Source organism: Arachis hypogaea, chromosome 7 (assembly GCF_003086295.3).
Source record: "Arachis hypogaea cultivar Tifrunner chromosome 7, arahy.Tifrunner.gnm2.J5K5, whole genome shotgun sequence".
Taxonomy (NCBI): domain Eukaryota; kingdom Viridiplantae; phylum Streptophyta; class Magnoliopsida; order Fabales; family Fabaceae; genus Arachis; species Arachis hypogaea.
Window position 1 is genome coordinate 43745167 of NC_092042.1, and position 11994 is coordinate 43757160.

At 39.7% G+C, this 11994-nt stretch overlaps 1 non-coding gene across 1 annotated transcript; it reads right to left on the reverse strand.

Moving 5' to 3' along the window:
* Positions 1-6640: 6640 nt before the first annotated feature.
* LOC112704472 (small nucleolar RNA R71) lies at positions 6641-6748 on the reverse strand. Its single transcript, XR_003155096.1, has one exon. It is a non-coding gene; the product is annotated as a small nucleolar RNA R71 (small nucleolar RNA).
* Positions 6749-11994: the final 5246 nt, after the last annotated feature.

Sequence of the window (11994 nt, forward strand, 5' to 3'; positions counted from 1 at the left end):
TATGTGGGCACAACAGAAGGGAGGACAAAGGAACTGCAAACCAATAGGTTGTATTCACACTTAACTCTTGCTGTGGAAAAATGTCTTGACTTGTGTTTTGTTAAAATGTTCATCTAATACAAGTAGAATCACTCTTAAAATAAGTGAGCTAGCTTAAGTATGTGCTTGTGTGTTTACTTCCACTTGACTAAAAGCATGTTCTGTCCCCTGCATCTTTAAACCAATAAAAGAAATGTTTGAAGGTGAAGTGAGATAGTTCTCTGTTAGATAGAAGTATGATTAACGTAAGTGGTGGTATGTGTGTGTGACTGTATAATATCTCACTTTTAGTGAATAAAAGAACTAGGATGTCTCCTTCTGAATATAAAGTGGCCTACTGTCTATGAATCTCAATTAAATAAAGATCCTTGGTTAGAAAGAAAAACAAAAAGAAAGAAAGAAAAGAGATAGCCAAAAAGTGGCAGAAAAAAAGGAAACAAAAAGAAACAAAGCTGGACACCAATAGCTTGAACCTTAAAATATATGCCTGTGGTGTCTTTGTACTAGGATCTGCTTGGATTAGTAAGCTCTTTGGAGTGCATCAACACTTGGTGACTTGGATTAACTAATCCGGGATCATCAGCTGAAAGTCCACTATCAAGAGCAACCTAACTACAAGGCATTTAGTAACCCAAAGAGGTGCTGGGCATCAATGTTTAAAAGGGAATGTGAGCCAAGTGTCTATGGTGAATAATGTGTCAAGTATACAGAAAAGAAAATGAACTTGCTACACATGACACTCAAATAAAGCTTTTGAAAAAAGTAATAGCCAAGGATAAAGGAATAATGAGAGGTCATAGCAGTATGTTACTTGAGGCTTGAAGGAGACTTTCTAGGCCTAAGAGTCAATAAGAAGTGAGTGTTTGCATATCCACACAAAACCCCATGAACTACCAATAATACTCTGCTAGCATGAACATCCTCTTCCATTCCACTCTTTCTTCTCAATAAATCTTTTCTTGCTTGGGGACAAGCAAGCTTTAAGTTTGGTGTTGTGATGACAAGTCATCTTAGCCTAGTTTCACTAGTCTTTTTCTTTTGTTTTCAATTGAATTATGCACTTTCTTGAGCTCTAAGCAAGCCAATTTGGGTAGATTTTCATGCTTCCTTTGATTGAATCAACTATGTATGAATCCATGCTATTTTATGAGATTTGATGCCATAATGGTTGCATATTAGGATAGAATGAATATCTCATGATTTTGAGCATAGCTTTGATGTGTTTGGTTGATTAATGATAGGTGAAGAAAGCTTAAAGAAAGGTTGAAACAAGAAGGAATAGCTAGGAGTAAAGAGAGGACAATGGAATAAGTGAAATTGAACCAGGAAGCAAAAAGTTGGACCTAAAGTTAGCCTCAAACTTTTGCACAAACTTTTGGGTGAAAAGTTAGCCTCAAAGTTAGACCCCTAACTTTTGGGCTAACGTTAGAACTTGAAAATTAACCCCTGGGCACCAAAAGTTTGCGCCAACGTTAGCCCCCTAACTTTTGGGCTAACGTTGGCATGAGAAAAGCCTCACTGGCCACCAAAAGTTTGCGCCAACGTTAGCCCCCTAACTTTTGGGCTAACGTTGGCACATGAAAATACAAGGGGAGGAGCAAAAGTTTGCGCCAACGTTAGACCCCTAACTTTTGGGCTAACGTTGGCGCCATAGGTGCACTAGGAAGGGCCAACATTGGAGCAAAAGTTAGACCCCTAACTTTTGCACCAACGTTGGTATCAGCAAAAGAGGCTAGCTGATATGAAAAGTTGGAGCAAAAGTTAGACCCCTAACTTTTGCTCAAACTTTTACTCCAACTTTTGCAAAACTCCAACCCGGTTCAATTGGTTCACTTTGGTTCCTCTCCAAACTCCAAGAGCAATCAATCAAGGCCTCTTTCAACCCAATTCCACCAAGAGCAAAGGCCCAACTCAAGGCTTGAAGATCATTTGAAGAAAGTGTATAAATAGGATAGAATTCAAGTTATTCGGGAAGCTCTTCTTTTTAGTTTTCCTTTTAGTTTTGCTTAGTAGTTTTCGGAGAGCTTTTGGTATTGAGTGATCTTTAATTTCTTAGTTTCGGGGAAGGAGAATTCCATTCTCTTCCTCTTAGTTTTATTGTTTTCAATTTCAATTACTTTGTCTTGGATCTTGGGTTGGAGAATTGAAGAAATTCTGTTTCAATCTCATCCTTGGATCTCTCTGCTTTATTTACTGCATAATTGAGTTTAAATTTCTGTTAATTGCTCTTCATCTACTTTCTTTGCAATTTACAATTTCTTTGCAAGTGTTCTTGTTGGATCTAGGAAGGCATTGAGATCTAGACTCAGTTATCTAGTCTCTTGGGCCCTGAGATCTGAATTTCTAATTTCCAATTCTCTGTTTATTGCTTTTCATGTTCATTTACTCTTCTGCTTCAGATCCGATTCAATCCCAATCCCCTTTTACTCTTCTGTTTGATGCAATTTACTTTGCCTTGTTTAAATTTCTGCAAATCCAATTCCCAATTCCCTTTACAATTCAAGTCATTTACATTTCTTGCAATTTAAGATTCCGCAATTTACATTTCTTGCGTTCTAAGTTTCTGCAATTTATATTACATGTTCTTTAAGATTCGGCAATTTAATTCTTGCTCTCTTTAATTTCATGCAATTTACACATTCCCTTTACTTTCAATGCAATTTAAATTCTGCAAATCACAAATCACTCAACCAAATCTTGATTCACTTGACTAAATCAACCACTAAACTAAAATTTCTCAATCCTTCAATCCCTGTGGGATCGACCTCACTCCCGTGAGTTTTTATTACTTGATGCGACCCGGTGCACTTGCCGGTGAGTTTTGTGTTGGATCGTTTTCCACACATCAGGTTTAATGTTTGAATCATATCTTTTCTTGTTAGCCAAGTGATGAGCGGATAATTTGTACACTTTTTGGCATTGTTTTTAGTATGTTTTTGGTATGATCTAGTTAGTTTTTAGTATATTTTTATTAGTTTTTAGTTAAAATTCACTTTTCTGGGCTTTACTATGAGTTTGTGTGTTTTTCTGTGATTTCAGGTATTTTCTGGCTGAAATTGAGGGACCTGAGCAAAAATCTGATTCAGAGACTGAAAAGGACTGCAGATGCTGTTGGATTCTGACCTCCATGCACTCGAAGTGGATTTTCTGGAGCTACAGAAGCCCAATTGGCGTGCTCTCAACGGCGTTGGAAAGTAGACATCCTGGGCTTTCCAGCAATATATGATAGTCCATACTTTGCCCAAGATTTGATGGCCCAAACCGGCGTTCAAAGTCACCTTCAGAAATCCCAGCATTAAACGCCGGAACTGGCACCAAAATGGGAGTTAAACGCCCAAACTGGCATAAAAGCTGGCGTTTAACTCCAAGAGGAGTCTCTACACGAAAATGCTTCAAAAGCTCAGCCCAAGCACACACCAAGTGGGCCCGAAAGTGGATTTTTATGTCATTTACTCATCTCTGTACACCCTAGGCTACTAGTTCTCTATAAGTAGGACCTTTTACTATTGTATTTAGACATCATCTTCGGATCTTTGGAATCTTTTGTTCTTTAGATCTTTTGATCACCTTGGGAGGCTGGCCTCACGGCCATGCCTAGACCTTGTTCTTATCTATTTTCAACGGTGGAGTTTCTACACACCATAGATTAAGGTGTGGAGCTCTACTGTACCTCGAGTATTAATGCAATTACTATTGTTCTTCTATTCAATTCCGCTTGTTCTTGTTCTAAGATATCACTTGTTCTTCAACTTGATGAATGTGATGATCCGTGACACTCATCATCATTCTCACCTATGAACGTGTGATTGACAACCACCTCCGTTCTACCTTCGATTGGGTGAATATCTCTTGGATTCCTGATACACGATGCATGGTTGATCGCCTGACAACCGAGTGCTCGCCTGACAAACGAGCCAGCCATTCCGTGAGATCAGAGTCTTCGTGGTATAGGCTAGAACTGATGGCGGCATTCAAGAGAATCCGGAAGGTCTAACCTTGTCTGTGGTATTCTGAGTAGGATTCAATGATTGAATGACTGTGACGTGCTTCAAACTCCTGAGGGCAGGGCGTTAGTGACAGACGCAAAAGAATCACTGGATTCTATTCTGGCCTGATCGAGAACCGACAGATGGATAGCCGTGCCGTGACAGGGTGCGTTGAACATTTCCACTGAGAGGATGGGAGGTAACCACTGACAACGGTGAACCCTTGCTTAAGCTTGCCATGGAAAGGAGTAAGAAGGATTGGATGAAGACAGTAGGAAAGCAGAGAGACGGAAGGGAAGGCATCTTCATACGCTTATCTGAAGTTCCTACCAATGAATTACATAAGTATCTCTATCTTTATCTTTATGCTTTATTCGTATATCACCATACCCATTTGAGTTTGCCTGATTGAGATTTACAAGGTGACCATAGCTTGCTTCATACCAACAATCTCTGTGGGATCGACCCTTACTCACGTAAGGTTTATTACTTGGATGACCCAGTACACTTGCTGGTTAGTTGTGCGAAGTTGTGTTTATGCCATGGTATTGAACACCAAGTTTTTGGATTCATTACCGGGGATTATTTGATTTGTGAAAAGTATTGATCACAATTTCGTGCACAAAGTTTTTGGCGCCGTTGCCGGGGATTGTTGAGTATGGACAACTGACGGTTCATCTTGTTGCTTAGATTAGGTATTTTTTCTTCAGAGTTCTTAAGAATGAATTCTAGTGTTTCAAGGGTGATGTTCTTATCATCACCAAAGCTGATTGATCTTCATCAATTTAGCTCTTGAATGCAATGTTTTGCTGAAGCCTGGCTAGCCATGTCTAATTCCTTTAGACTGAAGCTTTAGACTAACATTGCATGATTCCTGGAATTCTCATTAAGAATTTTGATATCTTTTTTTTCTTTTTCCACTTAATTTTTGAAAAATCCAAAAAAATTTCAAAATAAAAAAATCCAAAAATATTTCTTGTTTGAGTCTAGTGTTTCATTTTAAGTTTGGTGTCAATTGCATACATTCATTCATGTGTCTTAAGGATCTTCAAGTAATTCTTGATGATTTCTTACTTTGATCTTTGAATTCTCTTGACTTGAGTGTTTATGTGTCTCATATGCATTCTCATTAGTGTCAGTAGTATACAAACTGCTAAGTTTGGTGTCTTGCATGCATTGTTATTTGATTTTAGTTGCATTTTGATTATTAAAAATCCAAAAATATTTTTAATTTGTGTCTTTTCAAGTCAATAATACAGAGAATTGAAGATTCAGAACATATTGCAGAGGAATTATACAGAAAAAGCTGGGCGTTCAAAACGCCCAGTAAGGAAGACAGACTGGCGTTTAAACGCCAGCCAGGGTACCTGGCTGGGCGTTTAACGCCCAAAAAGGTAGTGTTTTGGGCGTTAAACGCCAGAATGTGCACCATTCTGGGCGTTTAACGCCAGGATGGCATAGGAGGGAAGATTCTGTTTTCAATGCAAATTTTTTTCAAGTTTTCAAAATTTTTCAAAATCAAATCTTTTTCAAATCATATCTTTTCAATCAAATCTTTTTCAAAATCAATTTCTTTCCTTTTTCAAAGATACTTGCTATCAATTAATGATTTCATTCAACATTTCAAGTATGTTGCCTTTTCTGTTGAGAAAGTTTAATGTTTGAATCATATCTTTTCTTGATAGCCAAGTCATTAATTTTCAAAATCAAATCTTTTTAAAATGTCTTTCAAATCATATCTTCTCAATCAAATCTTTTTGATTTCTAATTTCAAAATCTTTTTCAAAAATCACTTTACCTCTTTCTCACTCTTGGTTTTCGAAAATCAATTAAGGGTTTTCAAAATGTTTTCAAAATCTTTTACTTAATTTTCGAGAATTGCTTCCCTTCTTCTCACATCCTTCTATTTATGGACTAACACTATTCCTTAATGCAAAATTCGAACTCCATCTTCTTTGATAAGTTCGAATTTTCTACTCCTGTCTTCTATTTTTCTTTTCCTCTGACACCTCAAGGAATCTCTATACTGTGACATAGAGGATTCCATATTTCCTTGTTCTCTTCTCTTTCTTATGAGCAGGAGCAGAGACAAAAGCATTCTTGTTGAGGCTGATCCTGAACCTGAAAGGACCTTGAAGCGAAAGCTAAGAGAAGCCAAAGCACAACTCTCTGTAGAGGACCTAACCGAATTCTTCAAAGAAGAAGAACACATGGCAGCCGAAAACAACAACAATGCCAACAATGCAAGGAAGGTGCTGGGTGACTTCACTGCACCTACTCCCGACTTCTATGGGAGAAGCATCTCTATCCCTGCCATTGGAGCAAACAACTTTGAGCTTAAGCCTCAATTAGTTTCTCTAATGCAACAGAATTGCAAGTTCCATGGACTTCCATTGGAAGATCCTCATCAGTTCTTAGCTGAGTTCTTGAAAATCTGTGACACTGTCAAGACTAATGGGGTTGACCCTGAAGTCTACAGACTTATGCTATTCCCTTTTGCTGTAAGAGACAGAGCTAGGACATGGTTGGACTCACAACCTAAAGAAAGCCTGGACTCTTGGGAAAAGCTAGTCAATGCCTTCTTGGCAAAGTTCTTTCCACCTCAAAAATTGAGTAAGCTTAGAGTGGAAGTCCAAACCTTCAGACAGAAGGAAGGAGAATCCCTCTATGAAGCTTGGGAAAGATACAAACAATTAATCAGAAAGTGTCCTTCTGATATGCTTTCTGAATGGAGCATCATAGGTATTTTCTATGATGGTCTCTCTGAACTATCCAAAATGTCCTTGGATAGCTCTGCTGGAGGCTCTCTTCATCTGAAGAAGACGCCTACAGAAGCTCAAGAGCTGATTGAAATGGTTGCAAATAACCAATTCATGTACACTTCTGAAAGAAATCCTGTGAACAATGGGACTAGTCAGAAGAAAGGAGTTCTTGAGATTGACACTCTGAATGCCATATTGGCTCAGAACAAAATATTGACTCAACAAGTCAATATGATTTCTCAAAGTCTGTCTGGAATGCAAAATGCACCAAGCAGTACTAAGGAAGCTTCATCTGAGGAAGAAGCTTATGATCCTGAGAACCCTTCAATGGTAGAGGTGAATTACATGGGAGAACCCTATGGAAACACCTATAATCCTTCATGGAGAAATCATCCAAATTTTTCATGGAAGGATCAACAGAGACCTCAACAAGGTTTCAACAATAATAATGGTGGAAGAAACAGGTTTAGCAATAGCAAACCTTTTCCATCATCTTCTCAGCAACAGATAGAGAGTTCTAAGCAGAATAACTCTGACTTAGCAACCATGGTCTCTGATCTAATCAAAACCACTCAAAGTTTCATGACTGAAACAAGGTCCTCCATTAGAATCTTGGAGGCACAAGTGGGTCAGCTGAGCAAGAAAATTACTGAACTCCCTTCTAGTACTCTCCCAAGTAATACAGAAGAAAATCCAAAAGGAGAGTGCAAGGCCATCAATATGGCCGAATTTGGAGAGGAGGAAGAGGCAGTGAACGCCACTAAGGAAGACCTCAATGGACGTCCACTGGCCTCCAATGAGTTCCCCAATGAGGAACCATGGGAATCTAAGGCTCAAAATGAGACCATAGAGATTCCATTGGACTTACTTCTGCCATTCATGAGCTTTGATGAGTATTCTTCCTCTGAAGAGGATGAGTATGTCACTGAAGAGAAAGTTGCCAAATACCTTGGAGCAATCATGAAGCTAAATGACAAGTTATTTGGAAATGAGACTTGGGAGGATGAACCCCCTTTGCTCACCAAAGAACTGGATGACTTGTTTAGGCAGAAACTGCCTCAAAAGAGACAGGATCCTGGGAAGTTTTCAATACCTTGTACCATAGGCACCATGACCTTCAAGAAGGCCTTGTGTGACTTAGGGTCAAGTGTAAACCTTATGCCTCTCTCTGTAATGGAGAAGCTAGGGATCTTTGAGGTGCAAGCTGCAAAAATCTCACTAGAGATGGCAGACAACTCAAGAAAACAAGCCTATGGACTTGTAGAGGATATTCTGGTAAAAGTTGAAGACCATTACATCCCTACTGATTTCATAGTCCTAGAGACTGGGAAGTGCATGGATGAATCCATCATCCTTGGCAGACCCTTCCTAGCCACAGCAAAGGCTGTGATTGATGTTGATAGAGGAGAGTTGATCATTCAAGTGAATGAAGAATCCTTGGTGTTTAAGGCTCAAGGATATCCCTCTGCCATCATGGAGAGGAAGCATGAAGAGCTTCTCTCAAAACAGAGCCAAACAGAGCCCCCACAGTCAAACTCTAAGTTTGGTGTTGGGAGGCCACAACCAAACTCTAAGTTTGGTGTTGAACCCCCACATTCAAACTCTAAGTTTGATGTTGGGAGGTTCCAACATAGCTCTGAGCATTTCTGAGGCTCCATGAGAGTCCTCTGTCAAGCTAATGACATTAAAGAAGCGCTTGTTGGGAGGCAACCCAATGTTTTATAATTAACTATTTTCTTTTGTTATTTTATGTTTTTTTGTAGGTTGATGATCATGAGAAGTCACAAAATCAATGAAAAAAGCAAAAACAGAATGAAAAACAGGAAGAAAAACAGCACACCCTGGAGGACGCACCTACTGGCGTTTAAACGCCAGTAAGGTTAGCTGTTGGGCGTTTAACGCCCAGTCTGGCACCATTCTGGGCGTTTAACGCCAGAAAGGGGCACCAGACTGGCGTTAAACGCCAGAAAAGGGCAAGAAGCTGGCGTTAAACACCAGAAATGGGCACCAGCCCGGCGTTTAACGCCAGAATTGGCTAAAAACGCATTTTTGCTTGCCATTTGGTGCAGGGATGACTTTTCCTTGACACCTCAGGAACTGTGGACCCCACAGGATCCCCACCTACCCCACCACTCTCTCTCTTCTTCACCAATCACCTCAAACACCTCTTCCCCAAAAACCCTTCACCTATCAAATCCCATCTTTCTCTTCACCACTCACATCCATCCTTCATAAAACCCCACCTACCTCACCATTCAAATTCAAACCACTTTCCCACCCAAACCCACCCTCACTTGACCGAACCTTACCCTTCCCCCACTCCTATATAAACCCTCCTTCACTCCTTCATTTTCACACAACCTAAACACCACTTCTCCCCCTTTTGGCCGAACACAAAGCCATTCCCTTCTTCCTCATTTCTTCTTCTTCTACTCTTTTCTTTCTTCTTTTGCTCGAGGACGAGCAAACCTTTTAAGTTTGGTGTGGTAAAAGCATTGCTTTTTGTTTTTCCATAACCATTTATGGCATCCAAGGCCGGAGAAACCTCTAGAAAGTGGAAAGGGAAGGCAAAAGCTTCCACCTCCGAGTCATGGGAGATGGAAAGATTCATCTCAAGGGTGCATCAAGACCACTTCTATGAAGTTGTGGCCTTGAAGAAGGTGATCCCTGAGGTCCCTTTTTCACTCAAAAAGAGTGAATATCCGGAGATCCGACATGAGATCCGAAGAAGAGGTTGGGAAGTTCTTACCAACCCCATTCAACAAGTCGGAATCTTAATGGTTCAAGAGTTCTATGCCAATGCATGGATCACCAAGAACCATGATCAAAGTGTGAACCCGGATCCAAAGAATTATCTTACTATGGTTCGGGGGAAATACTTGGATTTTAGTCCGAAAAATGTAAGGTTGGCATTCAATTTGCCCATGATGCAAGGAGATGAACATCCTTACACTAGAAGGGTCAACTTTGATCAAAGGTTGGACCAAGTCCTCACAGTCATATGTGAAGAGGGCGCCCAATGGAAGAGAGATTCAAGAGGGAAGCCGGTTCAATTGAGAAGGCATGACCTCAAACCCGTGGCTAGAGGATGGTTGGAGTTTATTCAACGCTCAATCATTCCCACTAGCAACCGGTCCGAAGTTACCATAGACCGGGCTATCATGATTCATAGCATCATGATTGGAGAAGAAATAGAAGTTCATGAGGTTATAGCTCAAGAACTCTATAAGGTGGCGGACAAGTCCTCTACCTTGGCAAGGTTAGCCTTTCCTCATCTCATTTGTCACCTCTGTTATTCAGTTGGAGTTGACATAGAGGGAGATATCCCTATTGATGAGGACAAGCCCATCACTAAGAAGAGGATGGAGCACACAAAAGACCCCACTCATCATGAGATCCCTGAGATTCCTTAAGGGATGCACTTTCCTCCACAAAACTATTGGGAGTAACTAAACACCTCCCTAGGAGAATTGAGTTCCAACATGGGACAACTAAGGGTGGAGCACCAAGAACACTCCATCATCCTCCATGAAATTAGAGAAGATCAAAGAATCATGAGAGAGGAGCAACAAAGACAAGGAAGAGACATTGAGGAGCTCAAGCACTCCATAGGACCTTCAAGAGGAAGAAAGAGCCGCCATCACTAAGGTGGACCCGTTCCTTAATTTCCTTGTTCTTTATTTTCCTGTTTTTCGAATTTTAGTGCTTATGTTTATCTATGTTTGTGTCTTGTGATCATTAGTGTCTTAGTGTCTATGCCTTAAAGTTATGAATGTCCTATGAATCCATCACCTTTCTTGAAAAAAAAAACGTGCTTAATTGAAAAAGAAAAAGAATTGCATGAATTTTGAATTTTATAACAGTTTAATTATTTTGATGTGGTGGCAATATTTTTGTTTTCTGAATGTATGCTTAAACAGTGCATATGTCTTTTGAATTTGTGGTTCATGAATGTTGGCTCTTGAAAGAATGATGAAAAAGGAGACATGTTACTGAGGATCTGAAAAATCATTAAAATGATTCTTGAAGCAAGAAAAAGCAATAAAATTTCGAAAAAAAAAAAGAGAGAAAACGAAAAAAAAAAGAGGAGAAAAAGAAAGAAATAAAGTTGTGATCCAAGGCAAAAAGAGTGTGCTTAAGAACCCTGGACACCTCTAATTGGGGACTCTAGCAAAGCTGAGTCACAATCTGAAAAGGTTCACCCAATTATGTGTTTGTGGCATGTATGTATCCGGTGGTAATACTGGAAGACAGAGTGCTTTGGGCCACGGCCAAGACTCAATAAGTAGCTGTGTTCAAGAATCATCATACTTAACTAGGAAAATCAATGACATTATCTGGATTCTGAGTTCCTAAAGAAGCCAACCATTCTGAATTTCAAAGGATAGAGTGAGATGCCAAAATTATTCAGAGGCAAAAAGCTAAAAGCCCCGCTCATCTAATTAATACTGATCTTCATAGATGTTTTTGGAATTCATTGCATATTCTATTCTTTTTATCTTATTTGATTTTCAGTTGCTTGAGGACAAGCAACAATTTAAGTTTGGTGTTGTGATGAGCGGATAATTTGTACACTTTTTGGCATTGTTTTTAGTATGTTTTTGGTATGATCTAGTTAGTTTTTAGTATATTTTTATTATTTTTTAGTTAAAATTCACTTTTCTGGGCTTTACTATGAGCTTGTGTGTTTTTCTGTGATTTCAGGTATTTTCTGGCTGAAATTGAGGGACCTGAGCAAAAATCTGATTCAGAGACTGAAAAGGACTGCAGATGCTGTTGGATTCTGACCTCCCTGCACTCGAAGTGGATTTTCTGGAGCTACAGAAGCCCAATTGGCGCGCTCTCAACGGCGTTGGAAAGTAGCCATCCTGGGCTTTCCAGAAATATATGATAGTCCATACTTTGCCCAAGATTTGATGGCCCAAACCGGCGTTCAATGTCACCTTCAGAAATCCCAGCGTTAAACGCTGGAACTGGCACCAAAATGGGAGTTAAACGCCCAAACTTGCATAAAAGCTGGCGTTTAACTCCAAGAGGAGTCTCTACACGAAAATGCTTCAAAAGCTCAGCCCAAGCACACACCAAGTGGGCCCGAAAGTGGATTTTTATGTCATTTACTCATCTCTGTACACCCTAGGCTACTAGTTCTCTATAAGTAGGACCTTTTACTATTGTATTTAGACATCATCTTCGGATCTTTGGAATCT